Raw genomic sequence first — 24,188 nt, 5'->3', positions numbered from 1 at the left:
ACTGCATGCTCAGCTACTTTTCCAACGCAAGATGTGAGTGATATGGGCCTTAAGTTATCGATGCTCCATGGTTTTCCAGGTTTCGGGATGAGCGAAACCTTGGCACTACGCCATTCTTTAGGCACGGTACCCGTTTCCCATGCCTCATTTATCTTCTTAGTAATGATTACGATTGCTTTATCGTCTAGATTCCGTAGCAGTTTATTGTCGATTCCACCTGGCCCTGGCACCGATCTGCCATTGAGTTGTTGTAGAGCGTACCGTATTTCAGCTTCGCTGAATGGTTCGTCTAGCTTTTCTTGCGGTCGACCTCCATATGAGGGATTTTTGTTTTCCCAGGCTACTGATTTGCTTTCCAGTGGGAGATATTTTTGGCCTAGCGTTTTGAGGAGAGCTTGGGATTCACCACTATCCTGGGCGTGCTTGTGCACCAATCGTTCAATTTGCAGCTGGGTGCCGCCTCTGGTGGGTTTGTCGCTGTCCGCCATAAGGTGTTTGAGCAGCCCCCATTTGCTTCCCTTCCTCATTTAGCCATCTGCTTCGTCACATGTTTTGTTCCACTTCTGGGCGCAGATTGTCTTGGCCTGAGATTCGATTTCGCGGCCAAGGTCCGCGATTTTTGTGCGTAAGTGTCTGTTGAGCTTGTTTTTACGCCACGCTTCTTTTAGGTCATGCCTTTTCTGCAGCAAACTGGCCAGGTGAGAGTCCATTGCCTGGATGGATTCATCAGTCTCGACTTCTTTGGTGGCCTCATTCGCTGCCATTTTCAATTCATTTAAGAGAGCTTCATATTGCCACCATTGATGAACGAGCCGCTGTGGCTCATACCCGTTTTGGGGCTACGAAGAAGAGGAGAATGTTTTGGTTGCTCCGGTTCGGGTGAACTCCTGGCTGCAGATCTTGTTTTGCTCGCGACATTACTGGTGGAAGTGCTGGGTACGTGTACTTCGGCTGTGTCGGCCATCGTGGAGACAGCTACATCTCGCAGAGCAAGAAGCAGCCACCGCCTGCGTGGGTTACCCCCTGAATTTGGTCCCTTGACATCGACACCCAGAAAGATGGCAACTCCGATGACAAGCCAGGCGGTCCAAACCAGCGATGCCCATGGTTCTCTTCTCGCCCATGTTTTTCATGCGCCACAGACACCAAAGCCGTTCCATGGAGATATCTTCGAGGATGTTGATGACTGGCTCGACCACTTTGATCGGGTTGCCTATATCAACGAATGGGACGATGTTCGCAAGCTGCGCAGAGTTTACTTTTACTTGGAGGATTCTGCGAAGACATGGTACGAGAACCACGAGGGCTCCTTTGCAACCTGGCAAGAATTTAGCCGTCAGCTCCGTGACGCCTTTCGGAACACCGAGAGGAAGGAGAGGGCCGAACAAGCCATATCCTGCAGAAACCAGCGGCCGAACGAACGAGTATCCATGTTTGTCGAGGACATGCTTCGGCTCTTTAAGCGCGCGGACCCCGCCATGCCCGAGGAAAATAAGGTGAGGCATTTGATGCGTGGAGTAAAAGAACAGCTTTTCGCTGGGCTCGTGCGCAATCCACCAACGACAGTCACCCAGTTCATCAGTGAGGCGAACACAATGGAACGTACGCTGCAGCAGCGGTCATCACAATACGAACGCCAGATCCCGGCCACCGCATGCTCTATCGGCTCTGACAGCGAGAGACAGGCCCTCGCAGACTTCATTCGAAGTATTGTTCGGGACGAACTGCGACAGCTTCAGGCGGTGGGATCCCATCAACCTGTGTCTGCCTTCGCGGATGTAATCAGACAAGAAGTCCGGCAGGCCGTCACACCCCTGACCCCAATCACACCACCGATTCCCGAGGCGCCAGTCCTGACATACGCAGCGGCATTGCGATCCCCTGCGCCACCGGCTACAGATCCTGCTATGCGGCCCAGGTACCAGGCTATGCAGTCATTCCACACCACTGCTTCGAGCCCGCCTCACGGCTCAAGGTTCCCGAGCACACCCACCTATCTGCAGTCTACCTCAAGACAAAGTGGTAGCAAGGCAAGCACGTGGCGCACCTCGGATAACCGTCCGCTCTGCTATCACTGCGGCGAAGCGGGTCACGTATACAGGAACTGTCAATACCGGCAACTAGGTCTCCGCGGCTTCCATCCTGAAGCTCGATGCCCGCGCTACGGTGAGCGCCCCCGCGAAATCGAAGCCTATCTCACGGGCCAGCGAACACCTTCGACTGTTCAGCACCACCAGTCGGGATCACCGTCGCCTCACCGGTCTACGTCACCCAGTTTGCCCACATCGTCTTCCGCTCCTTTCAGGAGCCGGTCACCAAGTCCCCGCAGGGGAAACTAGGAACGGCGACTTCTGGGGGTGAAGTCGCGTCCCGGCGAACTGTAAAAGACCCTCATTCGACGCAACGACCAGACAAGGACCATTCCGGTTCTGCAGTGTTCTCTGACAGCAGAAAGATCGTTTCTGCCGAAATCGCCGTCTTCGTCGACAATCATGCTGTCAACGCCCTCGTCGACACCGGGGCCGACTATTCCGTAATGAGCGCCGCACTGGCATCTGAACTGAGGAAGGTTACCACACCATGGCAAGGACCGCAGTTGCGCACGGCAGGGGGCCATCTGGTGATGCCTACCGGTATGTGCACGGGACGCATTCGTATACGTACGTCGACATTTGCAGGCTCTTTCCTCGTATTGCGCGTGTGCTCTCGGCCAGTCATTCTAGGAATGGACTTCCTTCGTGAATACGGCGCCGTCATCGACCTCCGTGAATTACTTGTGTCGTTCGAGGATCCTTTTTGCGCTGCAACTGACAGTACACAATTCCGGAAAAGAGCACTTCGTGTTACCGACGATTCTCTGACTCTCCCACCTCGAAGCAGCCTCTTTGTCGAAGTGGAATTGGGACAGGACATGTCTGACGCGGTAATTGCAGAGGCCAATTTGTCTCTCCTTATTTCACGACAAATCTGTGTTGCCCGAGGAATCATTCAGCCTAGCAATAGGCATGTTCACCTGCTGGTCACGAACTTCAGCGACGAATATCGCCACCTAACGAGACACACTGCCATTGCATACTGTGAAGAACTTGCCGATGCCGATGGTTCGCCCACGTTAGCTTTATTTTCATCGAATGGCCACCCTGACGAGGCGTTCACGAGCACTCTCGACGTAAACGAGAGACTACCTTCGTCTCAACGAGAAAGCCTTTTGCGTTTACTCGGCTCATTTCAAGACAGCTTTGCCACTACGTCAAGGGTTAAACAGACACCACTTGCTCAGCACCGTATCATCACGGAACCCACCGAGAGACCCATCCGACAACACGCCTATAGGGTGTCGCAAAAAGAGCAAGACGCTATACGTGACCAAGTCCAGCAGATGCTTCAGGACGACGTCATCCAGCCATCAACCAGTCCCTGGGCTTCGCCAGTTGTGCTAGTAAAGAAGAAGGACGGTACGTTGCGTTTTTGCGTTGATTACCGTAAACTGAACAAGGTCACCAAAAAGGACGTTTATCCTCTACCCCGGATAGATGACTCGTTCAACCGTATACGCAACGCTAAATATTTTTCTTCCATGGATTTAGGTAGCCGCTACTGGCAAATCGCAGTGGATGAGCGCGATCGCGAAAAGACGGCGTTTATTACTCCCGACGGCCTGTACGAGTTTAAAGTGTTGCCTTTCGGTCTATGCTCAGCTCCAGCTACTTTCCAAAGAATGATGGATACGGTTCTCACAGGGCTCAAATGGCAATCATGTCTTGTTTACCTTGATGACGTCGTGGTCTTTGCAGACATGTTTGAACAACACGTTCAACGCCTTCAGGCAGTACTTCAGGCAATCAGAACAGCGGGGCTTTCTCTCAAACCCGAGAAATGTCATTTTGGATATGAAGAACTGAAGTTCCTTGGTCACGTTGTGAGCCATGCCGGCATCCGCCCAGATCCGGAGAAAACCCGTGCTGTTGCCGTCTTTCCCGTGCCCACAAATAAGCGCGACCTACGCCGATTTCTGGGGCTCTGTGCGTATTACAGGCGCTTTGTCAAAAACTTTTCGAAGATTGCTGAACCCCTCAACAAGCTTACAAAAGACGGTGTCTCGTTTGTATGGGGTCCCGATCAGTGTCATGCGTTCGACACGCTCCGAAACCTCCTCCAGGCTCCGCCTGTACTGGGTCATTTTGACGAAAGCGCTGACACGGAATTACACACTGACGCCAGCAACGTTGGACTAGGAGCGGTATTAATTCAGTGGCATAACGGCGTAGAGCGCGTGATCGCTTATGCGAGCAGAACGTTATCCTCAGCGGAGAAAAACTATTCTGCAACCGAGAAGGAATGCCTCGCTGTTGTCTGGGCCATAACAAAGTTCCGCCCATACTTGTATGGCCGCCCATTCAGGGTAGTTAGCGACCACCATTCCCTTTTTGGCTCGCAAATCTCAAAGATCCCTCAGGTCGTCTAGCACGATGGAGCCTTCGGCTACAAGATTTCGATGTCACCATCGTCCACAAATCTGGGCGGAAACACACCGACGCCGACTGTCTCTCACGTGCACCGGTCGAAAATGCCAACACTGACCTTGAAGACGACGACACTTTTCTTTCTGCCGTATCAGCAACCCGCTTAGCTGAGCAACAGCGTCACGACTCGGAGCTCATTCCGCTCATTGACTACCTGGAAGGACGCAATTCCCACCCTCCTCGAAGCTTTGCACGCTCGCTATCCTCCTTTTGTTTCCGCAATGGAGTGCTTTACAAAAAGAACTTTCATCCTACACAAGCTATGTATCTGCTTGTTGCGCCAACTACGCTTCGTGGTGACATTTTACGTGCGTGTCATGATGAGCCATCGTCCGGACACCTCGGCTATACGCGGACGCTGCAACGGATTCAATGCTCCTACTACTGGCCACGTCTCGCAAAGACTGTGAAGCATTACGTTCGCACATGTCGCGACTGTCAGCGACGTAAGGTTCCACCTTTACGACCAGCGGGACTACTGCAACCAATAGGCCCACCAAAGGCGCCCTTTCATCAGATTGGCATGGACTTGCTGGGGTCATTCCCCACGTCTTCGTCTGGAAACCGGTGGATCGTGGTCGCTACCGACTACTTAACACGCTACTGTGAAACGAAGGCGCTTCCAAAAGCAACCGCAGCAGATGTCGCCCAATTTTTTGTGAACAGCATCGTCTTACGTCACGGTGCTCCAGCTGTCGTCATAACTGATCGTGGGACAGCTTTCACCGCAGAGATGCTGCAGGAAGTCTTGCGATTAAGTGGCACGGAACATCGCAAAACAACGGCTTACCACCCGCAAGCAAACGGGCTGACTGAACGACTCAATAAGACAATTGCAGACATGCTGTCAATGTATGTGGACATCAATCACAAGAACTGGGACGCCATACTTCCCTACGTAAGTTTTGCGTATAATACTGCTGTTCAAGAAAGTACCGGTTTCACACCTTTTCGCTTAGTCCACGGTCGCGAGGTCACGACGATGCTCGACGCCATGCTCCTGCCCGACAACTTAGGAACATACCGCACCGATGCCGCCAAATTCGCGCAGTGTGCAGAAGAGGCCCGTCAAATTGCTCGTCACCGTATTCAACATCACCAAAGCGCAGACGCACGCCGCTACAATCTTCGTCACCGTGAAGTTATTTTCAAGCCCGGTGATGAAGTCTGGGTGTGGACCCCTATCCGACAACGTGGCCGTTCAGAAAAGCTTCTTCGCCGCTACTTTGGCCCTTACAAGGTCGTACGACGTCTCAGCGACGTCGCATATGAGGTTCTCCCAGAAGGCACTTCGAGACGTTCCCGTTTAACCCCGCGAACTGAAGTCGTTCATGTTTCACGGCTGAAACCATACTTTTCGCGCTGTGAATCGCCAGAGAGTGACTGACTTTATTCGTCTCTCCCTTACAGTCTTTCCTATTTTTCTTATTTCTCATTTAACTCTTGACTCCACAACCAACTATGTTATTCCGCCTTACGCCATTCATTTTGCTTGCATGGTAATTTTCATCTCATTTTCTTTTTTTTGCCTTCATGTACAGCATCAAGACGATGCTTCTTGGGAGAGGGGGTAATGCCACCATTGATGAACGAGCCGCTGTGGCTCATACCCGTTTTGGGGCTACGAAGAAGAGGAGAACGTTTTGGTTGCTCCGGTTCGGGTGAACTCCTGGCTGCAGATCTTTTTGCTCGCGACAATATGATAGTTCTGTATTGCCCTTCTGCTCCCGTATTTTACGGAACTGGTCCCAGTCTGTGATTTTGAATTTTCTTGGCGCTTTCGCCTCGTTCTCAACGGTAATTTCTAGGATGCAGTGGTCACTACCTAGGTCTTCGTCGAGGTTATCCCAGGTAGCTCTGACGTTCTTGGTGAAGGTTAAGTCTGGCATTGTGTCCCGCTGTACCGAATTACCTCTTCTTGAAGGGAGGGCAAGGTTGTTTATCAGCTGCAGGTCCAGCGCATTCGCGCTTTCTGCTAGCTTGGTGCCTTTGCCTTCGCTTTTTAAGTATCCCCATTCGGTACTCCTGGCGTTAAAATCGCCCGCTACTATGAGCGGATTGTCACCCGCCATTTTTACCGCCGAGATAAGCAGTCTGTTGAAATCGCTTTTCTTATCTGATGGAGAACTGTAAACATTGAGCACGAAGATGCTTCTTTTAACAGCCCTGTGTGGTAAGATTTCCACCAGGACCGTTCCCAGGCCTTTTTTGTATACGGGGGCGTCCCTTTCGGCGAACATTATGTCCTTCCGGATGAAGGTAGCCACTCCTCGCGTCTTGTTCTGCTCGGGGTGCAGGGTCGGCCTGGCTACCCTGTACCCCTATATGCCAATGCTTCTAGCAGTTTTGCTTTCTCCACATTCCTGTAGCAATATTATATGCCACTTTTTTTACAGGCTAGCAATAGTTGTGTTAGTGCTGCTTTGCGTTTCTGAAGTGAGTTACAGTTCCACTGCCAGATCTTAATCTCGGTACGGTCAGCAGCCATTTTGGCTTGGTAGCTTGTGTGCGTCGCGGCTCGTTATTTCCGCGAGATTGCGTGCTTTGACTGGTCGGACTTTAGCTCTAGAACGTGTGCTCGGCACGCTTGCCGTAACTGCTGGTTTGTCCGCGCTTAGGCTCTGAGGAGCACCTGCCCCAGGTGGGTTGGCTGCCATCTTCTCCAGGCTCACGAGCCTCTGGTCAGCTTTCTCAGTGTAAGTCTTAAAGGTTTCCATATACTTGGCAAGCGTGTTCGCCAACGTATCAATTTTGTCGTTGAGCTTAGTTGTTACGGATTCGAGATTTGTCAGTAGGGCTTCTTTTTCTATCGAGACCATCTCGATCTCCTCCGTCGTGTCGCTGTCGCTGTCTACGGCTTTGCGTTTGTGTGTGTTGTGGATCGTTTGTTGTGAGCGTGTTGTCGGTGGTGCCGGTGAGCTCGACAGATCAATTCCGTGGCAGCTCTCTATTCTAGCTATTGAGGCCCGGAGCTGTTCAAGCTCCTTCTTGAGGGCCCTGTTTTCTTGTTCAAGCGCTACAATACGAGAATCGGGAGCCTGCTCTGACTGTGCCTTACCTTTGGGCTGGCTACTTGTGCTTCGTGATTCACCTGCAACCCTGCTGGCCCAGGAGCCATTGTTCGGCTGCTGCTGCTGCTGCGTGGCTGTTGGCCTCGTTCTCGATCGGGATCTGGAGCACTCCCGAGATGACAGGCGGTTGTCGGATCCCGACAGGGTCGAGGGGCGCCCTCCGGAACGAGAACGGCCTCTGGATCGAAAACGCCTTCTGGATCGGGAACACCCTCTGGATCGGGATCTCCCCCTGGATGGATAACGGTGATGGACGCTCGAGGCGTTCTCCCGTCCCAAGACCTGGTTGTGGCAGGGTTCCTTAAACGGGACAGATGTTGGTGCGTCTTGACGTTGTTGTGCTTGCCACTCTTGCTTTCTGCGTCTTCTTCTCCTTCTCACTATGTATGGAATGTGGAAGCGTCTTTTGCATTCGCGATCTCCGGTGGGGTGATTGCCATCGCAAAGCTTGAATTTCGGCTCGCAGTGATGCACGCCGTCTTCTTGTAGCGTTTCACCGCAGTTGTGACATTTCTTGTTTGTTGCGTTTGTGTGCCGGCAAACATCGGCGCGATGGCCGACTCCTCCGCACGTTCTGCAAACATCGATTTGTCGCTTGTAGAGCGAGCAGAGAACCATGGCGGTTCCGCATATCACTGTGCTCGGAACGCGCCACCCGTCAAAGAGGATTGCGACGACTTTGGTCTCTTTAATGCGTCTTGCCTCGATGGCAGTGGGATTTCGGTCGTGCACAATCAGGCGTTTGAGCGTTGCGTCGTCAAGGGAGAGGTCAACGTTCTTAATGACGCCCTTGCATGTATTATCGGGCGCGGCCACGTATGCGGCAACTTCGAACGAGCCTTGGTTTGTGTGCAGTTTCTACACGTTCACGTATGATGTGGCATTATTTTGGTACGGCGTAGAAATAACAATGATGTTTTGCATATTGTTGGGGCAGATCGTGTCCTCCCGTGCTTGTTCGTCGGTGATCTGGGCGGCCATGATGACGGCTCTCGCCAGCAGAACGAGGTCGACTCGGGCTACGTCCAATCCACCTCTTGGTCTCATAATTACCCTGATCTGGTCTTTGGGTAGGCGGGGTAGCCTGGAAGCGGATACCACACGGTGTAGTGCCGATTGACTTTTTTTAAAGCCCCTGGAGTGCTTCGGCTGGTTGCTGTGCTCGACCGTCCCAGCGGCCAGCTCCTCGTTCGGCGGAGGCGTCTGTCTTCGGCGTCCCACGGTGGTGGCCCATCCTGGTCCGTCAAAGATCTCCGCGCTTACTTCCATTCCCTCCACGGTTGCGGTGGAAGGACTTTTCAGTGCCTGGTTGTCGGCTGCGACGTACCGAGGTTGATCCAGTAGCTGCCGCGTCTGGCCGAGCCCTTGGCTACGTGTAACGGCCGTACTCCTCGCTAACCCTAGGTGTGGTTAGGGTTAGCGGGGACGCTCGCCGCGTCGCAACTTTAAAGTCCAAAAATATGTCTAAGAGTTCACTCACCGCCTAAAATGGCGTCTCCACTGAAACCGCAGAGCTTCCTTGTTCGAATAAGCACAAAACCAAGTGATCTTGAAGCATAGAAACGACCGAAAACATTTAGAAAAGCTGGAGCCGACGTTTTCACGTCCGCGCTCCTCGACGCCACCTAGCGATCTTTCCTCCCGGGGGCGAGGTGTCGCTTTTTTTTCTTTGCGCTGACAGCTTTGGAGAAATGTTCTGACGGTGGTAAGAGAGCAGCACGATTGCCTCCGTGGCGCATTTGGCTCGCGCGTTCGGCTGTTAACTGAAAGGTTGGAGGTTCGAGCCCTCACGGGAGCGTTGTCTCGCTTCTTTTTTCTTTGCGCTGATAGCTTTCATGGAATGTTCTGACGGTCGTGAAAGAGCAGGACGATTGCCTCCGTGGCGCAATCAGCTAGCGTGTTCGGCTGTTAACCGAAAGGTTGGAAGTTCAAGCCCTCCCGGGGGCGAGGTGTCGCTTTTTTTTCTTTGAGCTGACAGCTTTGGAGAAATGTTCTGACGGTGGTGAGAGAGCAGCACGACTGCCTCCGTGGCGCAATTGGCTAGCGCGTTCGGCTGTTAACCGAAAGGTTGGAGGTTCGAGACCTCCCGGGGCGGTGTGTCGATTTTTTTTCTTTGCGCTGACAGCTTTGGGGAAATGTTCTGACGGTGGTGAGAGAGCAGCACGACTGCCTCCGTGGCGCAATTGGCTAGCGCGTTCGGCTGTTAACCGAAAAGTTGGAGGTTCGAGCCCTCCCGGGAACGAGGAGTCGCTTTTTTTTCTTTGCGCTGACAGCTTTGGAGAAATGTTCTGACGGTGGTGAGAGGGCAACACGACTGCTTTCGTGGCGCAATTGGCTAGCGTGTTCAGCTGTTAATCGAAAGGTTGGAGGTTCGAGCCCTCTTGGGGGCGTTGTCTCGCTTCTTTTTTCTTTGCGCTGATAGCTTTGATGGAATATGCTCACGGTCGTGAGAGAGCTGGACGATTGCCTCCGTGGCGCAATCGGATAGCGCGATCGGCTGTTAACCGAAAGGTTGGAGGTTCGAGCTCTCCCGGGGGCGTTGTCTCGCTTCTTTTTTCTTTGCGCTGATAGCTTTGATGGAATATGCTCACGGTCGTGAGAGAGCTGGACGATTGCCTCCGTGGCGCAATCGGCTAGCGCGTTCGGCTGTTAACCGAAAGGTTGGAGGTTCGAGCCCTCCCGGGGGCGAGGTGTCGTTGTTTTTGCTTTGCACTCTTAGCTTTGATGAAATGTTCTGACGCTGGTGAGAGTACAGCACGACTGCCTCCGCGGCGCAATTGGCTAACGAGTTCGGCTCTTGACGGAAATGTTTGAGGTTCGAGCCCTCCCGGGGGCGTTGTCTAGCTTCTTTTTTTTGCACTGATAGCTTTGATAGAATGTTCTGACGGTGGTGAGAGTACAGCACGAGTGCCTTCGTGGCGCAATTGGCTAACGAGTTCGGCTGTTAACCGAAAGGTTGGAGGTTCGAGCCCTCCCGGGGGCGTTGTCTAGCTTCTTTTTTCTTTGCACTGTTAACTTTGATGAAATGTTCTGACGCTGGTGATAGCACAGCACGACTGCCTCCGCAGCGCAATTGGCTAACGAGTTCGTCTCTTGACCGAAATGTTGGAGGTTCGAGCCCTCTCGTGGGCGTTGTCTAGCTTCTTTTTTCTTTGCGCTGATAGCTTTGGAGAAATGTTCTGACGGTGGTGAGAGTACAGAACGACTGCCTCCGCGGCGTAATTGGCTAACGAGTTCGCCTGTTAACCGAAAGGTTGGAGGTTCGAGCCCTCCCAGGGGCGTTGTCTAGCTACTTTTTTCTTTGCACAGTTAGCTTTGATGGAATGTTCTGACGCTGGTGAGAGTACCGCACGACTGACTCCGTGGCGCAGTCGGCTAGCTCGTTGGGCTGTTAACCGAAAGGTTGGAGGTTCGAGCCCTCCCGGGGGCGAGGTGTCACTTCTTTTTTCTTTGCGCTAGCTTTGATGGAATATACTGACGGTCGTGCGAGAGCAGCACGATTGCCTCCGTGGCGCAATTGGCTCGCGCGTTTGGCTGTTAACTGAAAGGTTGGAGGTTCGAGCCCTCCCGGGGGCGTTGTCTCGCTTCTTTTTTCTTTGCGCTGATAGCTTTGATAGAATGTTCTAACGGTCGTGAAAGAACAGGTCGATTGCCTCCGTGGCGCAATCGGCTAGCGCGTTAGGCTGTTAACCGAAAGGTTGGAGGTTCGAGCCCTACCGGGGGCGAGGTGTCGCTTTTTTTTCTTTGCGCTGAGAGCTTTGATGGAATGTTCTGACGGTGGTGAGAGAGCAGCACGATTGCCTCCATGTCGCAATCGGCTAGCGCGTTCAGCTGTTTACCAAAAGGTTGGAGGTTCGAGCCCTCCCGGGGGCGGTGTGTCACTATTTTTCTTTGCGCTGATAGTTTTGGAGAAATGTTCTGATGGTGATGAGAGTACAGCTCGACTGCCTCCGGTGCGCATTTGGCTTACGCGATCGGCTGTTAACTGAAAGGTTGGAGGTTCGAGCCTTCCCGGGGACGTTGTCTTGCTTCTTTTTTGGGCTGATAGCTTTGATGGAATGTTCTGATGGTGGTGAGAGAGCAGCACGATTGCCTCCGTGGCGTAATCGCCTAGCGCAATCGGCTGTCAACCGAAAGGTTGGAGGTTAGAGCCCTCCCGGTGGCGGTGTGTCGCTATTTTTTCCTTTGCGCTGATAGCATAGAAAAAAAGTTCTGACGGTGGTAAGAGAGAAGCACGATTGCCTCCGTGGCACAGTCGGCAAGCTCATTGGGCTGTTAACCGAAAGGTTGGAGGTTCGAGCCCTCCCGGGGGCGAGGTGTCGCTTCTTTTTTCTTTGCGCTGATATCTTTGGTGGAATATACTGACGGTCGTGAGAGAGCTGGACGATTGCCTCCGTGGCGCAATCGGATAGCGCGTTCGGCTGTTAACCGAAAGGTTGGAGGTTCGTGCCCTCCCGGGGGCGTTGTGTCGCTTCTTTTTTTTTGCGCTGATAGTTTTGATGGAATGTTCTGACGGTCTTGAGAGGGCAGGACGATTGCCTCCGTGGCGCAATCGGATAGCGCGTTCGGCTGTTAACCGAAAGGTTGGAGGTTTGAGCCCTCCCGGGGGCGTTGTCTCGCTTCTTTTTTCTTTGCGCTGATAGCTTTGGTGGAATATACTGACGGTCGTGAGAGAGCTGGACGATCGCCTCCGTGGCGCAATCGAATAGCGCGTTCGGCTGTTAACCGAAACGTTGGAGGTTCGAGCCCTCCCGGGGACGTTGTCTTGCTTCTTTTTTCCTTGCGCTGAAAGCTTTGATGGAATATACTGAAGGTATGAGAGAGCTGGACGATTGCCTCCGTGGCGCAATCGGCTAGCGCATTCTGCTGTTAACCGAAAAGTTGGAGGTTCGAGCCCTCCCGGGGGCGAGGTGTCGCTTTTTTTTTCTTTGCATTCTTAGCTTTGATGAAATGTTCTGACGCTGGTGAGACTATAGCACGACTGCCTCCGCGGCGCAATTGGCTAACGAGTTCGCCTCTTGACGGAAATGTTTGAGGTTCGAGCCCTCCCGGGGGCGTTGTCTAGCTTCTTTTTTCTTCGCACTGTTAGCTTTGATGGAATGTTCTGACGCTGGTGAGACTACAGCACGACTGACTCCGCGGCGCGATTGGCTAACGAGTTCGGCTCTTGACCGAAATGTTGGAGGTTCGAGCCCTCCCGAGGGCGTTGTCTAGCATCTTTTTTCTTCGCACTGTTAGCTTTGATGGAATGTTCTGACGCTTGTGAGAGTACAGCACGACTGCCTTTGTGGCGCAATTGGCTAACTAGTTCGGCTGTTAACTGAAAGGTTTGAGGTTCGAGCCCTCCCGGGGGCGTTGTCTAGCTTCTTTTTTTTTGCACTGATAGCTTTGATGGAATGTTCTGACGGTGGTGAGAGTACAGCACGACTGCCTTCGTGGCGCAATCGAATAGCGCGTTCGGCTGTTAACCGAAACGTTGGAGGTTCGAGCCCTCCCGGGGACGTTGTCTAGCTTCTTTTTTCTTTGCGCTGATAGCTTTGATGGAATTTTCTGACCGTCTTGCGAGAGCAGCACGATTGCCTCCGTGGCGCAATTGGCTCGCGCGTTTGGCTGTTAACTGAAAGGTTGGAGGTTCGAGCCCTCCCGGGGGCGTTGTCTCGCTTCTTTTTTCTTTGCGCTGATAGCTTTGATGGAATGTTCTGACAGTCGTGAAAGAGCAGGTCGATTGCCTCCGTTGCGCAATCGGCTAGCGCGTTAGGCTGTTAACCGAAAGGTTGGAGGTTCGAGCCCTACCGGGGGCGAGGTGTCGCTTTTTTTTCTTTGCGCTGAGAGCTTTGATGGAATGTTCTGACGGTGGTGAGAGAGCAGCACGATTGCCTCCATGTCGCAATCGGCTAGCGCGTTCAGCTGTTTACCAAAAGGTTGGAGGTTCGAGCCCTCCCGGGGACGGTGTGTCACTATTTTTCTTTGCGCTGATAGTTTTGGAGAAATGTTCTGATGGTGATGAGAGTACAGCTCGACTGCCTCCGGTGCGCATTTGGCTTACGCGATCGGCTGTTAACTGAAAGGTTGGAGGTTCGAGCCCTCCCGGGGACGTTGTCTTGCTTCTTTTTTTGGGCTGATAGCTTTGATGGAATGTTCTGATGGTGGTGAGAGAGCAGCACGATTGCCTCCGTGGCGTAATCGCCTAGCGCAATCGGCTGTCAACCGAAAGGTTGGAGGTTAGAGCCCTCCCGGTGGCGGTGTGTCGCTATTTTTTCCTTTGCGCTGATAGCATAGAAAAAAAGTTCTGACGGTGGTAAGAGGACAGAACGATTGCCTCCGTGGCGCAGTCGGCAAGCTCGTTGGGCTGTTAACCGAAAGGTTGGAGGTTCGAGCCCTCCCGGGGGCGAGGTGTCGCTTCTTTTTTTTTTGCGCTGATAGTTTTGATGGAATGTTCTGACGGTCGTGAGAGGGCAGGACGATTGCCTCCGTGGCGCAATCGGATAGCGCGTTCGGCTGTTAACCGAAAGGTTGGAGGTTTGAGCCCTCCCGGGGGCGTTGTCTCGCTTCTTTTTTCTTTGCGCTGATAGCTTTGGTGGAATATACTGACGGTCGTGAGAGAGCTGGACGATCGCCTCCGTGGCGCAATCGAATAGCGCGTTCGGCTGTTAACCGAAACGTTGGAGGTTCGAGCCCTCCCGGGGACGTTGTCTTGCTTCTTTTTTCTTTGCGCTGAAAGCTTTGATGGAATATACTGAAGGTCGTGAGAGAGCTGGACGATTGCCTCCGTGGCGCAATCGGCTAGCGCATTCTGCTGTTAACCGAAAAGTTGGAGGTTCGAGCCCTCCCAGGGGCGGTGTGTCACTATTTTTCTTTGCGCTGATAGTTTTGGAGAAATGTTCTGATGGTGATGAGAGTACAGCTCGACTGCCTCCGGTGCGCATTTGGCTTACGCGATCGGCTGTTAACTGAAAGGTTGGAGGTTCGAGCCCTCCCGGGGACGTTGTCTTGCTTCTTTTTTTGGGCTGATAGCTTTGATGGAATGTTCTGATGGTGGTGAGAGAGCAGCACGATTGCCTCCGTGGCGTAATCGCCTAGCGCAATCGGCTGTCAACCGAAAGGTTGGAGGTTAGAGCCCTCCCGGTGGCGGTGTGTCGCTATTTTTTCCTTTGCGCTGATAGCATAGAAAAAAAGTTCTGACGGTGGTAAGAGAGCAGCACGATTGCCTCCGTGGCACAGTCGGCAAGCTCATTGGGCTGTTAACCGAAAGGTTGGAGGTTCGAGCCCTCCCGGGGGCGAGGTGTCGCTTCTTTTTTCTTTGCGCTGATATCTTTGGTGGAATATACTGACGGTCGTGAGAGAGCTGGACGATTGCCTCCGTGGCGCAATCGGATAGCGCGTTCGGCTGTTAACCGAAAGGTTGGAGGTTCGTGCCCTCCCGGGGGCGTTGTGTCGCTTCTTTTTTTTGCGCTGATAGTTTTGATGGAATGTTCTGACGGTCTTGAGAGGGCAGGACGATTGCCTCCGTGGCGCAATCGGATAGCGCGTTCGGCTGTTAACCGAAAGGTTGGAGGTTTGAGCCCTCCCGGGGGCGTTGTCTCGCTTCTTTTTTCTTTGCGCTGATAGCTTTGGTGGAATATACTGACGGTCGTGAGAGAGCTGGACGATCGCCTCCGTGGCGCAATCGAATAGCGCGTTCGGCTGTTAACCGAAACGTTGGAGGTTCGAGCTCTCCCGGGGACGTTGTCTTGCTTCTTTTTTCCTTGCGCTGAAAGCTTTGATGGAATATACTGAAGGTCGTGAGAGAGCTGGACGATTGCCTCCGTGGCGCAATCGGCTAGCGCATTCTGCTGTTAACCGAAAAGTTGGAGGTTCGAGCCCTCCCGGGGGCGAGGTGTCGCTTTTTTTTCTTTGCATTCTTAGCTTTGATGAAATGTTCTGACGCTGGTGAGACTATAGCACGACTGCCTCCGCGGCGCAATTGGCTAACGAGTTCGCCTCTTGACGGAAATGTTTGAGGTTCGAGCCCTCCCGGGGGCGTTGTCTAGCTTCTTTTTTCTTCGCACTGTTAGCTTTGATGGAATGTTCTGACGCTGGTGAGACTACAGCACGACTGACTCCGCGGCGCGATTGGCTAACGAGTTCGGCTCTTGACCGAAATGTTGGAGGTTCGAGCCCTCCCGAGGGCGTTGTCTAGCATCTTTTTTCTTCGCACTGTTAGCTTTGATGGAATGTTCTGACGCTTGTGAGAGTACAGCACGACTGCCTTTGTGGCGCAATTGGCTAACTAGTTCGGCTGTTAACTGAAAGGTTTGAGGTTCGAGCCCTCCCGGGGGCGTTGTCTAGCTTCTTTTTTTTGCACTGATAGCTTTGATGGAATGTTCTGACGGTGGTGAGAGTACAGCACGACTGCCTTCGTGGCGCAATTGGCTAACGAGTTCGGCTGTTAACCGAAAGGTTCGAGGTTCGAGCCCTCCCGGAGCGTTGTCTAGCTTCTTTTTTCTTTGCACTGTTAACTTTGATGAAATGTTCTGATGCTGGTGATAGCACAGCACGACTGCCTCCGCAGCGCAATTGGCTAACGAGCTCGTCTCTTGACCGAAATGTTGGAGGTTCGAGCCCTCTCGTGGGCGTTGTCTAGCTTCTTTTTCTTTGCGCTGATAGCTTTTGAGAAATGTTCTGACGGTGGTGAGAGTACAGAACGACTGCCTCCGCGGCGTAATTGGCTAACGAGTTCGGCTGTTAACCGAAAGGTTGGAGGTTCGAGCCCTCCCAGGGGCGTTGTCTAGCTACTTTTTTCTTTGCACAGTTAGCTTTGATGGAATGTTCTGACGCTGGTGAGAGTACCGCACGACTGACTCCGTGGCGCAGTCGGCTAGCTCGTTGGGCTGTTAACCGAAAGGTTGGAGGTTCGAGCCCTCCCGGGGGCGAGGTGTCACTTATTTTTTCTTTGCGCTAGCTTTGATGGAATATACTGACGGTCGTGAGAGAGCTGGACGATTGCCTCCGTGGCGCAATCGGATAGCACGTTCGGCTGTTAACCGAAAGGTTGGAGGTTCGAGCCCTCCCGGGGGCGTTGTCTCGCTTCTTTTTTCTTTGCGCTGTTAGCTTTGATGGAATTTTCTGACGGTCGTGCGAGAGCAGCACGATTGCCTCCGTGGCGCAATTGGCTCGCGCGTTTGGCTGTTAACTGAAAGGTTGGAGGTTCGAGCCCTCCCGGGGGCGTTGTCTCGCTTCTTTTTTCTTTGCGCTGATAGCTTTGATGGAATGTTCTGACAGTCGTGAAAGAGCAGGTCGATTGCCTCCGTGGCGCAATCGGCTAGCGCGTTAGGCTGTTAACCGAAAGGTTGGAGGTTCGAGCCCTACCGGGGGCGAGGTGTCGCTTTTTTTTCTTTGCGCTGAGAGCTTTGATGGAATGTTCTGACGGTGGTGAGAGAGCAGCACGATTGCCTCCATGTCGCAATCGGCTAGCGCGTTCAGCTGTTTACCAAAAGGTTGGAGATTCGAGCCCTCCCGGGGGCGGTGTGTCACTATTTTTCTTTGCGCTGATAGTTTTGGAGAAATGTTCTGATGGTGATGAGAGTACAGCTCGACTGCCTCCGGTGCGCATTTGGCTTACGCGATCGGCTGTTAACTGAAAGGTTGGAGGTTCGAGCCCTCCCGGGGACGTTGTCTTGCTTCTTTTTTGGGCTGATAGCTTTGATGGAATGTTCTGATGGTGGTGAGAGAGCAGCACGATTGCCTCCGTGGCGTAATCGCCTAGCGCAATCGGCTGTCAACCGAAAGGTTGGAGGTTAGAGCCCTCCCGGTGGCGGTGTGTCGCTATTTTTTCCTTTGCGCTGATAGCATAGAAAAAAAGTTCTGACGGTGGTAAGAGGACAGAACGATTGCCTCCGTGGCGCAGTCGGCAAGCTCGTTGGGCTGTTAACCGAAAGGTTGGAGGTTCGAGCCCTCCCGGGGGCGAGGTGTCGCTTCTTTTTTTTTGCGCTGATAGTTTTGATGGAATGTTCTGACGGTCGTGAGAGGGCAGGACGATTGCCTCCGTGGCGCAATCGGATAGCGCGTTCGGCTGTTAACCGAAAGGTTGGAGGTTTGAGCCCTCCCGGGGGCGTTGTCTCGCTTCTTTTTTCTTTGCGCTGATAGCTTTGGTGGAATATACTGACGGTCGTGAGAGAGCTGGACGATCGCCTCCGTGGCGCAATCGAATAGCGCGTTCGGCTGTTAACCGAAACGTTGGAGGTTCGAGCCCTCCCGGGGACGTTGTCTTGCTTCTTTTTTCTTTGCGCTGAAAGCTTTGATGGAATATACTGAAGGTCGTGAGAGAGCTGGACGATTGCCTCCGTGGCGCAATCGGCTAGCGCATTCTGCTGTTAACCGAAAAGTTGGAGGTTCGAGCCCTCCCGGGGGCGAGGTGTCGCTTTTTTTTCTTTGCATTCTTAGCTTTCATGAAATGTTCTGACGCTGGTGAGAGTATAGCACGACTGCCTCCGCGGCGCAATTGGCTAACGAGTTCGCCTCTTGACGGAAATGTTTGAGGTTCGAGCCCTCCCGGGGGAGTTGTCTAGCTTCTTTTTTCTTCGCACTGTTAGCTTTGATGGAATGTTCTGACGCTGGTGAGAGTACAGCACGACTGACTCCGCGGCGCGATTGGCTAACGAGTTCGGCTCTTGACCGAAATGTTGGAGGTTCGAGCCCTCCCGAGGGCGTTGTCTAGCATCTTTTTTCTTCGCACTGTTAGCTACGATGGAATGTTCTGACGCTGGTGAGAGTACAGCACGACTGCCTTTGTGGCGCAATTGGCTAACTAGTTCGGCTGTTAACTGAAAGGTTGGAGGTTCCAGCCCTCCCGGGGGCGTTGTCTAGCTTCTTTTTTCTTTGCACCGTTAGCTTTGATGGAATGTTCTGACGGTGGTGAGAGTTCAGCACGACTGCCTCCGCGGCGCAATTGGCTAACAAGTTCGACTCTTGACCGAAATGTTGGAGGTTCGAGCCCTCCCGATGGCGTTGTCTAGCTTCTTTTTTCTTCGCACTGTTAGCTTTGATGGAATGTTCTGACGCTGGTGAGAGTACAGCACGACTGCCTTCGTGGCGCAATTGGCTAACTAGTTCGACTGTTAACCGAAATGTTGGAGGTTCGAGCCCTCCCGAGGGCGTTGTCTAGCTTCTTTTTTCTTTGCACTGTTAGCTTTGATGGACTGTTCTGACGCTGGTGAGAGTACAGCACGACTGCCTCTGCGGCGCAATTGGCTAACGAGTTCAGCTCTTGACCGAAATGTTGGAGGTTCGAGCCCTCCCAGGGGCGTTGTCTAGCTACTTTTTTCTTTGCACAGTTAGCTTTGATGGAATGTTCTGACGCTGGTGAGAGTACCGCACGACTGACTCCGTGGCGCAGTCGGCTAGCTCGTTGGGCTGTTAACCGAAAGGTTGGAGGTTCGAGCCCTCCCGGGGGCGTTGTCTAGCTTCTTTTTTCTTTGAACTGTTAACTTTGATGAAATGTTCTGACGCTGGTGATAGCGCAGCACGACTGCCTCCGCAGCGCAATTGGCTAACGAGTTCGTCTCTTGACCGAAATGTTGGAGGTTCGAGCCCTCTCGTGGGCGTTGTCTAGCTTCTTTTTTCTTTGCGCTGATAGCTTTGGAGAAACGTTCTGACGGTGGTGAGAGTACAGAACGACTGCCTCCGCGGCGTAATTGGCTAACGAGTTCAGCTGTTAACCGAAAGGTTGGAGGTTCGAGCCCTCCCAGGGGCGTTGTCTAGCTACTGTTTTCTTTGCACAGTTAGCTTTGATGGAATGCTCTGACGCTGGTGAGAGTACCGCACGACTGACTCCGTGGCGCAGTCGGCTAGCTCGTTGGGCGTTTAACCGAAAGGTTGGAGGTTCGTGCCCTCCCGGGGGCGTTGTCTCGCTTCTTTTTTTTGCGCTGATAGTTTTGATAGAATGTTCTGACGGTCGTGAGAGAGCTGGACGATTGCCTCCGTGGCGCAATCGGCTAGCGCGTTCGGCTGTTAACCGAAAGGTTGGAGGTTCGAGCCCTCCCGAGGGCGTTGTCTAGCTTCTTTTTTCTTTGCACTGTTAGCTTTGATGGACTGTTCTGACGCTGGTGAGAGTACAGCACGACTGCCTCTGCGGCGCAATTGGCTAACGAGTTCAGCTCTTGACCGAAATGTTGGAGGTTCGAGCCCTCCCGAGGGCGTTGTCTAGCATCTTTTTTCTTCGCACTGTTAGCTTTGATGGAATGTTCTGACGCTGGTGAGAGTACAGCACGACTGCCTTTGTGGCGCAATTGGCTAACTAGTTCGGCTGTTAACTGAAAGGTTTGAGGTTCGAGCCCTCCCGGGGGCGTTGTCTAGCTTCTTTTTTTTGCACTGATAGCTTTGATGGAATGTTCTGACGGTGGTGAGAGTACAGCACGACTGCCTTCGTGGCGCAATTGGCTAACGAGTTCGGCTGTTAACCGAAAGGTTGGAGGTTCGAGCCCTCCCGGGGGCGTTGTCTAGCTTCTTTTTTCTTTGCACTGTTAACTTTGATGAAATGTTCTGACGCTGGTGATAGCACAGCACGACTGCCTCCGCAGCGCAATTGGCTAACGAGCTCGTCTCTTGACCGAAATGTTGGAGGTTCGAGCCCTCTCGTGGGCGTTGTCTAGCTTCTTTTTTCTTTGCGCTGATAGCTTTGGAGAAATGTTCTGACGGTGGTGAGAGTACAGAACGACTGCCTCCGCGGCGTAATTGGCTAACGAGTTCGGCTGTTAACCGAAAGGTTGGAGGTTCGAGCCCTCCCAGGGGCGTTGTCTAGCTACTTTTTTCTTTGCACAGTCAGCTTTGATGGAATGTTCTGACGCTGGTGAGAGTACCGCACGACTGACTCCGTGGCGCAGTCATTCTGCTTCCGGCAGTCGTGCTGAACGGATCGCAGGATCCGTTCAGCACGACTGCCGATTCCATCAAAGCTAACTGTGCAAAGAAAACAGTAGCTAGACAACGCCCCTGGGAGGGCTCGAACCTCCAACCTTTCGGTTAACAGCTGAACTCGTTAGCCAATTACGCCGCGGAGGCAGTCGTTCTGTACTCTCACCACCGTCAGAACGTTTCTCCAAAGCTATCAGCGCAAAGAAAAAAGAAGCTAGACAACGCCCACGAGAGGGCTCGAACCTCCAACATTTCGGTCAAGAGACGAACTCGTTAGCCAATTGCGCTGCGGAGGCAGTCGTGCTGCGCTATCACCAGCGTCAGAACATTTCATCAAAGTTAACAGTTCAAAGAAAAAAGAAGCTAGACAACGCCCCCGGGAGGGCTCGAACCTCCAACCTTTCGGTTAACAGCCCAACGAGCTAGCCGACTGCGCCACGGAGTCAGTCGTGCGGTACTCTCACCAGCGTCAGAACATTCCATCAAAGCTAACTGTGCAAAGAAAAAAGTAGCTAGACAACGCCCCTGGGAGGGCTCGAACCTCCAACATTTCGGTCAAGAGCTGAACTCGTTAGCCAATTGCGCCGCAGAGGCAGTCGTGCTGTACTCTCACCAGCGTCAGAACAGTCCATCAAAGCTAACAGTGCAAAGAAAAAAGAAGCTAGACAACGCCCTCGGGAGGGCTCGAACCTCCAACATTTCGGTTAACAGTCGAACTAGTTAGCCAATTGCGCCACGAAGGCAGTCGTGCTGTACTCTCACCAGCGTCAGAACATTCCATCAAAGCTAACAGTGCGAAGAAAAAAGAAGCTAGACAACGCCATCGGGAGGGCTCGAACCTCCAACATTTCGGTCAAGAGTCGAACTTGTTAGCCAATTGCGCCGCGGAGGCAGTCGTGCTGTACTCTCACCACCGTCAGAACATTCCATCAAAGCTAACGGTGCAAAGAAAAAAGAAGCTAGACAACGCCCCCGGGAGGGCTGGAACCTCCAACCTTTCAGTTAACAGCCGAACTAGTTAGCCAATTGCGCCACAAAGGCAGTCGTGCTGTACTCTCACCAGCGTCAGAACATTCCATCGTAGCTAACAGTGCGAAGAAAAAAGATGCTAGACAACGCCCTCGGGAGGGCTCGAACCTCCAACATTTCGGTCAAGAGCCGAACTCGTTAGCCAATCGCGCCGCGGAGTCAGTCGTGCTGTACTCTCACCAGCGTCAGAACATTCCATCAAAGCTAACAGTGCGAAGAAAAAAGAAGCTAGACAACTCCCCCGGGAGGGCTCGAACCTCAAACATTTCCGTCAAGAGGCGAACTCGTTAGCCAATTGCGCCGCGGAGGCAGTCGTGCTATACTCTCACCAGCGTCAGAACATTTCATGAAAGCTAAGAATGCAAAGAAAAAAAAGCGACACCTCGCCCCCGGGAGGGCTCGAACCTCCAACTTTTCGGTTAACAGCAGAATGCGCTAGCCGATTGCGCCACGGAGGCAATCGTCCAGCTCTCTCACGACCTTCAGTATATTCCATCAAAGCTTTCAGCGCAAAGAAAAAAGAAGCAAGACAACGTCCCCGGGAGGGCTCGAACCTCCAACGTTTCGGTTAACAGCCGAACGCGCTATTCGATTGCGCCACGGAGGCGATCGTCCAGCTCTCTCACGACCGTCAGTATATTCCACCAAAGCTATCAGCGCAAAGAAAAAAGAAGCGAGACAACGCCCCCGGGAGGGCTCAAACCTCCAACCTTTCGGTTAACAGCCGAACGCGCTATCCGATTGCGCCACGGAGGCAATCGTCCTGCCCTCTCACGACCGTCAGAACATTCCATCAAAACTATCAGCGCAAAAAAAAGAAGCGACACCTCGCCCCCGGGAGGGCTCGAACCTCCAACCTTTCGGTTAACAGCCCAACGAGCTTGCCGACTGCGCCACGGAGGCAATCGTTCTGTCCTCTTACCACCGTCAGAACTTTTTTTCTATGCTATCAGCGCAAAGGAAAAAATAGCGACACACCGCCACCGGGAGGGCTCTAACCTCCAACCTTTCGGTTGACAGCCGATTGCGCTAGGCGATTACGCCACGGAGGCAATCGTGCTGCTCTCTCACCACCATCAGAACATTCCATCAAAGCTATCAGCCCAAAAAAAGAAGCAAGACAACGTCCCCGGGAGGGCTCGAACCTCCAACCTTTCAGTTAACAGCCGATCGCGTAAGCCAAATGCGCACCGGAGGCAGTCGAGCTGTACTCTCATCACCATCAGAACATTTCTCCAAAACTATCAGCGCAAAGAAAAATAGTGACACACCGCCCCCGGGAGGGCTCGAACCTCCAACCTTTTGGTAAACAGCTGAACGCGCTAGCCGATTGCGACATGGAGGCAATCGTGCTGCTCTCTCACCACCGTCAGAACATTCCATCAAAGCTCTCAGCGCAAAGAAAAAAAAGCGACACCTCGCCCCCGGTAGGGCTCGAACCTCCAACCTTTCGGTTAACAGCCTAACGCGCTAGCCGATTGCGCCACGGAGGCAATCGACCTGCTCTTTCACGACTGTCAGAACATTCCATCAAAGCTATCAGCGCAAAGAAAAAAGAAGCGAGACAACGCCCCCGGGAGGGCTCGAACCTCCAACCTTTCAGTTAACAGCCAAACGCGCGAGCCAATTGCGCCACGGAGGCAATCGTGCTGCTCTCGCACGACCGTCAGAAAATTCCATCAAAGCTAACAGCGCAAAGAAAAAAGAAGCGAGACAACGCCCCCGGGAGGGCTCGAACCTCCAACCTTTCGGTTAACAGCCGAACGTGCTATCCGATTGCGCCACGGAGGCAATCGTCCAGCTCTCTCACGACCGTCAGTATATTCCATCAAAGCTAGCGCAAAGAAAAAATAAGTGACACCTCGCCCCCGGGAGGGCTCGAACCTCCAACCTTTCGGTTAACAGCCCAACGAGCTAGCCGACTGCGCCACGGAGTCAGTCGTGCGGTACTCTCACCAGCGTCAGAACATTCCATCAAAGCTAACTGTGCAAAGAAAAAAGTAGCTAGACAACGCCCCTGGGAGGGCTCGAACCTCCAACCTTTCGGTTAACAGCCGAACTCGTTAGCCAATTACGCCGCGGAGGCAGTCGTTCTGTACTCTCACCACCGTCAGAACATTTCTCAAAAGCTATCAGCGCAAAGAAAAAGAAGCTAGACAACGCCCACGAGAGGGCTCGAACCTCCAACATTTCGGTCAAGAGACGAGCTCGTTAGCCAATTGCGCTGCGGAGGCAGTCGTGCTGTGCTATCACCAGCATCAGAACATTTCATCAAAGTTAACAGTGCAAAGAAAAAAGAAGCTAGACAACGCCCCCGGGAGGGCTCGAACCTCGAACCTTTCGGTTAACAGCCGAACTCGTTAGCCAATTGCGCCACGAAGGCAGTCGTGCTGTACTCTCACCACCGTCAGAACATTCCATCAAAGCTATCAGTGCAAAAAAAAGAAGCTAGACAACGCCCCCGGGAGGGCTCGAACCTCAAACCTTTCAGTTAACAGCCGAACTAGTTAGCCAATTGCGCCACAAAGGCAGTCGTGCTGTACTCTCACAAGCGTCAGAACATTCCATCAAAGCTAACAGTGCGAAGAAAAAAGATGCTAGACAACGCCCTCGGGAGGGCTCGAACCTCCAACATTTCGGTCAAGAGCCGAACTCGTTAGCCAATCGCGCCGCG

The 24,188-nt window shown here is 52.9% G+C and overlaps 44 non-coding genes across 44 annotated transcripts; 34 read left to right on the top strand and 10 right to left on the bottom strand.

The window, feature by feature from the left end:
• Positions 1-9,467: 9,467 nt before the first annotated feature.
• Positions 9,468-9,541, top strand: TRNAN-GUU (transfer RNA asparagine (anticodon GUU)). The gene has a single exon. It is a non-coding gene; the product is annotated as a tRNA-Asn (tRNA).
• Positions 9,542-9,615: 74 nt separating this feature from the next.
• On the top strand, positions 9,616-9,691 carry TRNAN-GUU (transfer RNA asparagine (anticodon GUU)). The gene has a single exon. It is a non-coding gene; the product is annotated as a tRNA-Asn (tRNA).
• Positions 9,692-9,762: 71 nt separating this feature from the next.
• TRNAN-GUU (transfer RNA asparagine (anticodon GUU)) lies at positions 9,763-9,836 on the top strand. The gene has a single exon. It is a non-coding gene; the product is annotated as a tRNA-Asn (tRNA).
• Positions 9,837-10,059: 223 nt separating this feature from the next.
• TRNAN-GUU (transfer RNA asparagine (anticodon GUU)) lies at positions 10,060-10,133 on the top strand. The gene has a single exon. It is a non-coding gene; the product is annotated as a tRNA-Asn (tRNA).
• Positions 10,134-10,208: 75 nt separating this feature from the next.
• Positions 10,209-10,282, top strand: TRNAN-GUU (transfer RNA asparagine (anticodon GUU)). The gene has a single exon. It is a non-coding gene; the product is annotated as a tRNA-Asn (tRNA).
• Positions 10,283-10,503: 221 nt separating this feature from the next.
• TRNAN-GUU (transfer RNA asparagine (anticodon GUU)) lies at positions 10,504-10,577 on the top strand. The gene has a single exon. It is a non-coding gene; the product is annotated as a tRNA-Asn (tRNA).
• Positions 10,578-10,950: 373 nt separating this feature from the next.
• Positions 10,951-11,024, top strand: TRNAN-GUU (transfer RNA asparagine (anticodon GUU)). Its single transcript has one exon. It is a non-coding gene; the product is annotated as a tRNA-Asn (tRNA).
• A 72-nt stretch (positions 11,025-11,096) lies between these two features.
• On the top strand, positions 11,097-11,170 carry TRNAN-GUU (transfer RNA asparagine (anticodon GUU)). The gene has a single exon. It is a non-coding gene; the product is annotated as a tRNA-Asn (tRNA).
• A 75-nt stretch (positions 11,171-11,245) lies between these two features.
• TRNAN-GUU (transfer RNA asparagine (anticodon GUU)) lies at positions 11,246-11,319 on the top strand. Its single transcript has one exon. It is a non-coding gene; the product is annotated as a tRNA-Asn (tRNA).
• Positions 11,320-11,834: 515 nt separating this feature from the next.
• TRNAN-GUU (transfer RNA asparagine (anticodon GUU)) lies at positions 11,835-11,908 on the top strand. Its single transcript has one exon. It is a non-coding gene; the product is annotated as a tRNA-Asn (tRNA).
• A 75-nt stretch (positions 11,909-11,983) lies between these two features.
• On the top strand, positions 11,984-12,057 carry TRNAN-GUU (transfer RNA asparagine (anticodon GUU)). The gene has a single exon. It is a non-coding gene; the product is annotated as a tRNA-Asn (tRNA).
• A 74-nt stretch (positions 12,058-12,131) lies between these two features.
• TRNAN-GUU (transfer RNA asparagine (anticodon GUU)) lies at positions 12,132-12,205 on the top strand. The gene has a single exon. It is a non-coding gene; the product is annotated as a tRNA-Asn (tRNA).
• A 75-nt stretch (positions 12,206-12,280) lies between these two features.
• TRNAN-GUU (transfer RNA asparagine (anticodon GUU)) lies at positions 12,281-12,354 on the top strand. The gene has a single exon. It is a non-coding gene; the product is annotated as a tRNA-Asn (tRNA).
• A 74-nt stretch (positions 12,355-12,428) lies between these two features.
• TRNAN-GUU (transfer RNA asparagine (anticodon GUU)) lies at positions 12,429-12,502 on the top strand. The gene has a single exon. It is a non-coding gene; the product is annotated as a tRNA-Asn (tRNA).
• Positions 12,503-13,023: 521 nt separating this feature from the next.
• On the top strand, positions 13,024-13,097 carry TRNAN-GUU (transfer RNA asparagine (anticodon GUU)). The gene has a single exon. It is a non-coding gene; the product is annotated as a tRNA-Asn (tRNA).
• Positions 13,098-13,172: 75 nt separating this feature from the next.
• On the top strand, positions 13,173-13,246 carry TRNAN-GUU (transfer RNA asparagine (anticodon GUU)). Its single transcript has one exon. It is a non-coding gene; the product is annotated as a tRNA-Asn (tRNA).
• Positions 13,247-13,911: 665 nt separating this feature from the next.
• TRNAN-GUU (transfer RNA asparagine (anticodon GUU)) lies at positions 13,912-13,985 on the top strand. Its single transcript has one exon. It is a non-coding gene; the product is annotated as a tRNA-Asn (tRNA).
• Positions 13,986-14,060: 75 nt separating this feature from the next.
• Positions 14,061-14,134, top strand: TRNAN-GUU (transfer RNA asparagine (anticodon GUU)). The gene has a single exon. It is a non-coding gene; the product is annotated as a tRNA-Asn (tRNA).
• A 75-nt stretch (positions 14,135-14,209) lies between these two features.
• On the top strand, positions 14,210-14,283 carry TRNAN-GUU (transfer RNA asparagine (anticodon GUU)). Its single transcript has one exon. It is a non-coding gene; the product is annotated as a tRNA-Asn (tRNA).
• A 517-nt stretch (positions 14,284-14,800) lies between these two features.
• TRNAN-GUU (transfer RNA asparagine (anticodon GUU)) lies at positions 14,801-14,874 on the top strand. The gene has a single exon. It is a non-coding gene; the product is annotated as a tRNA-Asn (tRNA).
• Positions 14,875-14,949: 75 nt separating this feature from the next.
• TRNAN-GUU (transfer RNA asparagine (anticodon GUU)) lies at positions 14,950-15,023 on the top strand. Its single transcript has one exon. It is a non-coding gene; the product is annotated as a tRNA-Asn (tRNA).
• Positions 15,024-15,096: 73 nt separating this feature from the next.
• Positions 15,097-15,170, top strand: TRNAN-GUU (transfer RNA asparagine (anticodon GUU)). Its single transcript has one exon. It is a non-coding gene; the product is annotated as a tRNA-Asn (tRNA).
• A 224-nt stretch (positions 15,171-15,394) lies between these two features.
• On the top strand, positions 15,395-15,468 carry TRNAN-GUU (transfer RNA asparagine (anticodon GUU)). Its single transcript has one exon. It is a non-coding gene; the product is annotated as a tRNA-Asn (tRNA).
• A 964-nt stretch (positions 15,469-16,432) lies between these two features.
• On the top strand, positions 16,433-16,506 carry TRNAN-GUU (transfer RNA asparagine (anticodon GUU)). Its single transcript has one exon. It is a non-coding gene; the product is annotated as a tRNA-Asn (tRNA).
• Positions 16,507-16,578: 72 nt separating this feature from the next.
• Positions 16,579-16,652, top strand: TRNAN-GUU (transfer RNA asparagine (anticodon GUU)). Its single transcript has one exon. It is a non-coding gene; the product is annotated as a tRNA-Asn (tRNA).
• Positions 16,653-16,727: 75 nt separating this feature from the next.
• On the top strand, positions 16,728-16,801 carry TRNAN-GUU (transfer RNA asparagine (anticodon GUU)). Its single transcript has one exon. It is a non-coding gene; the product is annotated as a tRNA-Asn (tRNA).
• A 75-nt stretch (positions 16,802-16,876) lies between these two features.
• On the top strand, positions 16,877-16,950 carry TRNAN-GUU (transfer RNA asparagine (anticodon GUU)). Its single transcript has one exon. It is a non-coding gene; the product is annotated as a tRNA-Asn (tRNA).
• Positions 16,951-17,465: 515 nt separating this feature from the next.
• Positions 17,466-17,539, top strand: TRNAN-GUU (transfer RNA asparagine (anticodon GUU)). The gene has a single exon. It is a non-coding gene; the product is annotated as a tRNA-Asn (tRNA).
• Positions 17,540-17,613: 74 nt separating this feature from the next.
• Positions 17,614-17,687, top strand: TRNAN-GUU (transfer RNA asparagine (anticodon GUU)). Its single transcript has one exon. It is a non-coding gene; the product is annotated as a tRNA-Asn (tRNA).
• Positions 17,688-17,762: 75 nt separating this feature from the next.
• TRNAN-GUU (transfer RNA asparagine (anticodon GUU)) lies at positions 17,763-17,836 on the top strand. The gene has a single exon. It is a non-coding gene; the product is annotated as a tRNA-Asn (tRNA).
• A 75-nt stretch (positions 17,837-17,911) lies between these two features.
• TRNAN-GUU (transfer RNA asparagine (anticodon GUU)) lies at positions 17,912-17,985 on the top strand. Its single transcript has one exon. It is a non-coding gene; the product is annotated as a tRNA-Asn (tRNA).
• A 968-nt stretch (positions 17,986-18,953) lies between these two features.
• Positions 18,954-19,027, top strand: TRNAN-GUU (transfer RNA asparagine (anticodon GUU)). The gene has a single exon. It is a non-coding gene; the product is annotated as a tRNA-Asn (tRNA).
• Positions 19,028-19,547: 520 nt separating this feature from the next.
• On the top strand, positions 19,548-19,621 carry TRNAN-GUU (transfer RNA asparagine (anticodon GUU)). The gene has a single exon. It is a non-coding gene; the product is annotated as a tRNA-Asn (tRNA).
• A 371-nt stretch (positions 19,622-19,992) lies between these two features.
• TRNAN-GUU (transfer RNA asparagine (anticodon GUU)) lies at positions 19,993-20,066 on the top strand. Its single transcript has one exon. It is a non-coding gene; the product is annotated as a tRNA-Asn (tRNA).
• A 790-nt stretch (positions 20,067-20,856) lies between these two features.
• Positions 20,857-20,930, bottom strand: TRNAN-GUU (transfer RNA asparagine (anticodon GUU)). Its single transcript has one exon. It is a non-coding gene; the product is annotated as a tRNA-Asn (tRNA).
• Positions 20,931-21,898: 968 nt separating this feature from the next.
• On the bottom strand, positions 21,899-21,972 carry TRNAN-GUU (transfer RNA asparagine (anticodon GUU)). Its single transcript has one exon. It is a non-coding gene; the product is annotated as a tRNA-Asn (tRNA).
• Positions 21,973-22,047: 75 nt separating this feature from the next.
• On the bottom strand, positions 22,048-22,121 carry TRNAN-GUU (transfer RNA asparagine (anticodon GUU)). The gene has a single exon. It is a non-coding gene; the product is annotated as a tRNA-Asn (tRNA).
• Positions 22,122-22,196: 75 nt separating this feature from the next.
• Positions 22,197-22,270, bottom strand: TRNAN-GUU (transfer RNA asparagine (anticodon GUU)). Its single transcript has one exon. It is a non-coding gene; the product is annotated as a tRNA-Asn (tRNA).
• A 73-nt stretch (positions 22,271-22,343) lies between these two features.
• On the bottom strand, positions 22,344-22,417 carry TRNAN-GUU (transfer RNA asparagine (anticodon GUU)). Its single transcript has one exon. It is a non-coding gene; the product is annotated as a tRNA-Asn (tRNA).
• A 516-nt stretch (positions 22,418-22,933) lies between these two features.
• TRNAN-GUU (transfer RNA asparagine (anticodon GUU)) lies at positions 22,934-23,007 on the bottom strand. Its single transcript has one exon. It is a non-coding gene; the product is annotated as a tRNA-Asn (tRNA).
• Positions 23,008-23,082: 75 nt separating this feature from the next.
• On the bottom strand, positions 23,083-23,156 carry TRNAN-GUU (transfer RNA asparagine (anticodon GUU)). Its single transcript has one exon. It is a non-coding gene; the product is annotated as a tRNA-Asn (tRNA).
• A 75-nt stretch (positions 23,157-23,231) lies between these two features.
• On the bottom strand, positions 23,232-23,305 carry TRNAN-GUU (transfer RNA asparagine (anticodon GUU)). Its single transcript has one exon. It is a non-coding gene; the product is annotated as a tRNA-Asn (tRNA).
• A 72-nt stretch (positions 23,306-23,377) lies between these two features.
• TRNAN-GUU (transfer RNA asparagine (anticodon GUU)) lies at positions 23,378-23,451 on the bottom strand. The gene has a single exon. It is a non-coding gene; the product is annotated as a tRNA-Asn (tRNA).
• A 372-nt stretch (positions 23,452-23,823) lies between these two features.
• TRNAN-GUU (transfer RNA asparagine (anticodon GUU)) lies at positions 23,824-23,897 on the bottom strand. The gene has a single exon. It is a non-coding gene; the product is annotated as a tRNA-Asn (tRNA).
• Positions 23,898-24,188: the final 291 nt, after the last annotated feature.

The sequence above is a fragment of the Rhipicephalus microplus genome, unplaced genomic scaffold (assembly GCF_043290135.1).
Source record: "Rhipicephalus microplus isolate Deutch F79 unplaced genomic scaffold, USDA_Rmic scaffold_45, whole genome shotgun sequence".
Classification (NCBI taxonomy): Eukaryota; Metazoa; Arthropoda; class Arachnida; order Ixodida; family Ixodidae; genus Rhipicephalus; species Rhipicephalus microplus.
The sequence above is the reverse complement of the archived record's forward strand: the minus strand, read 5'-3'. Positions and strand labels throughout refer to the sequence as shown.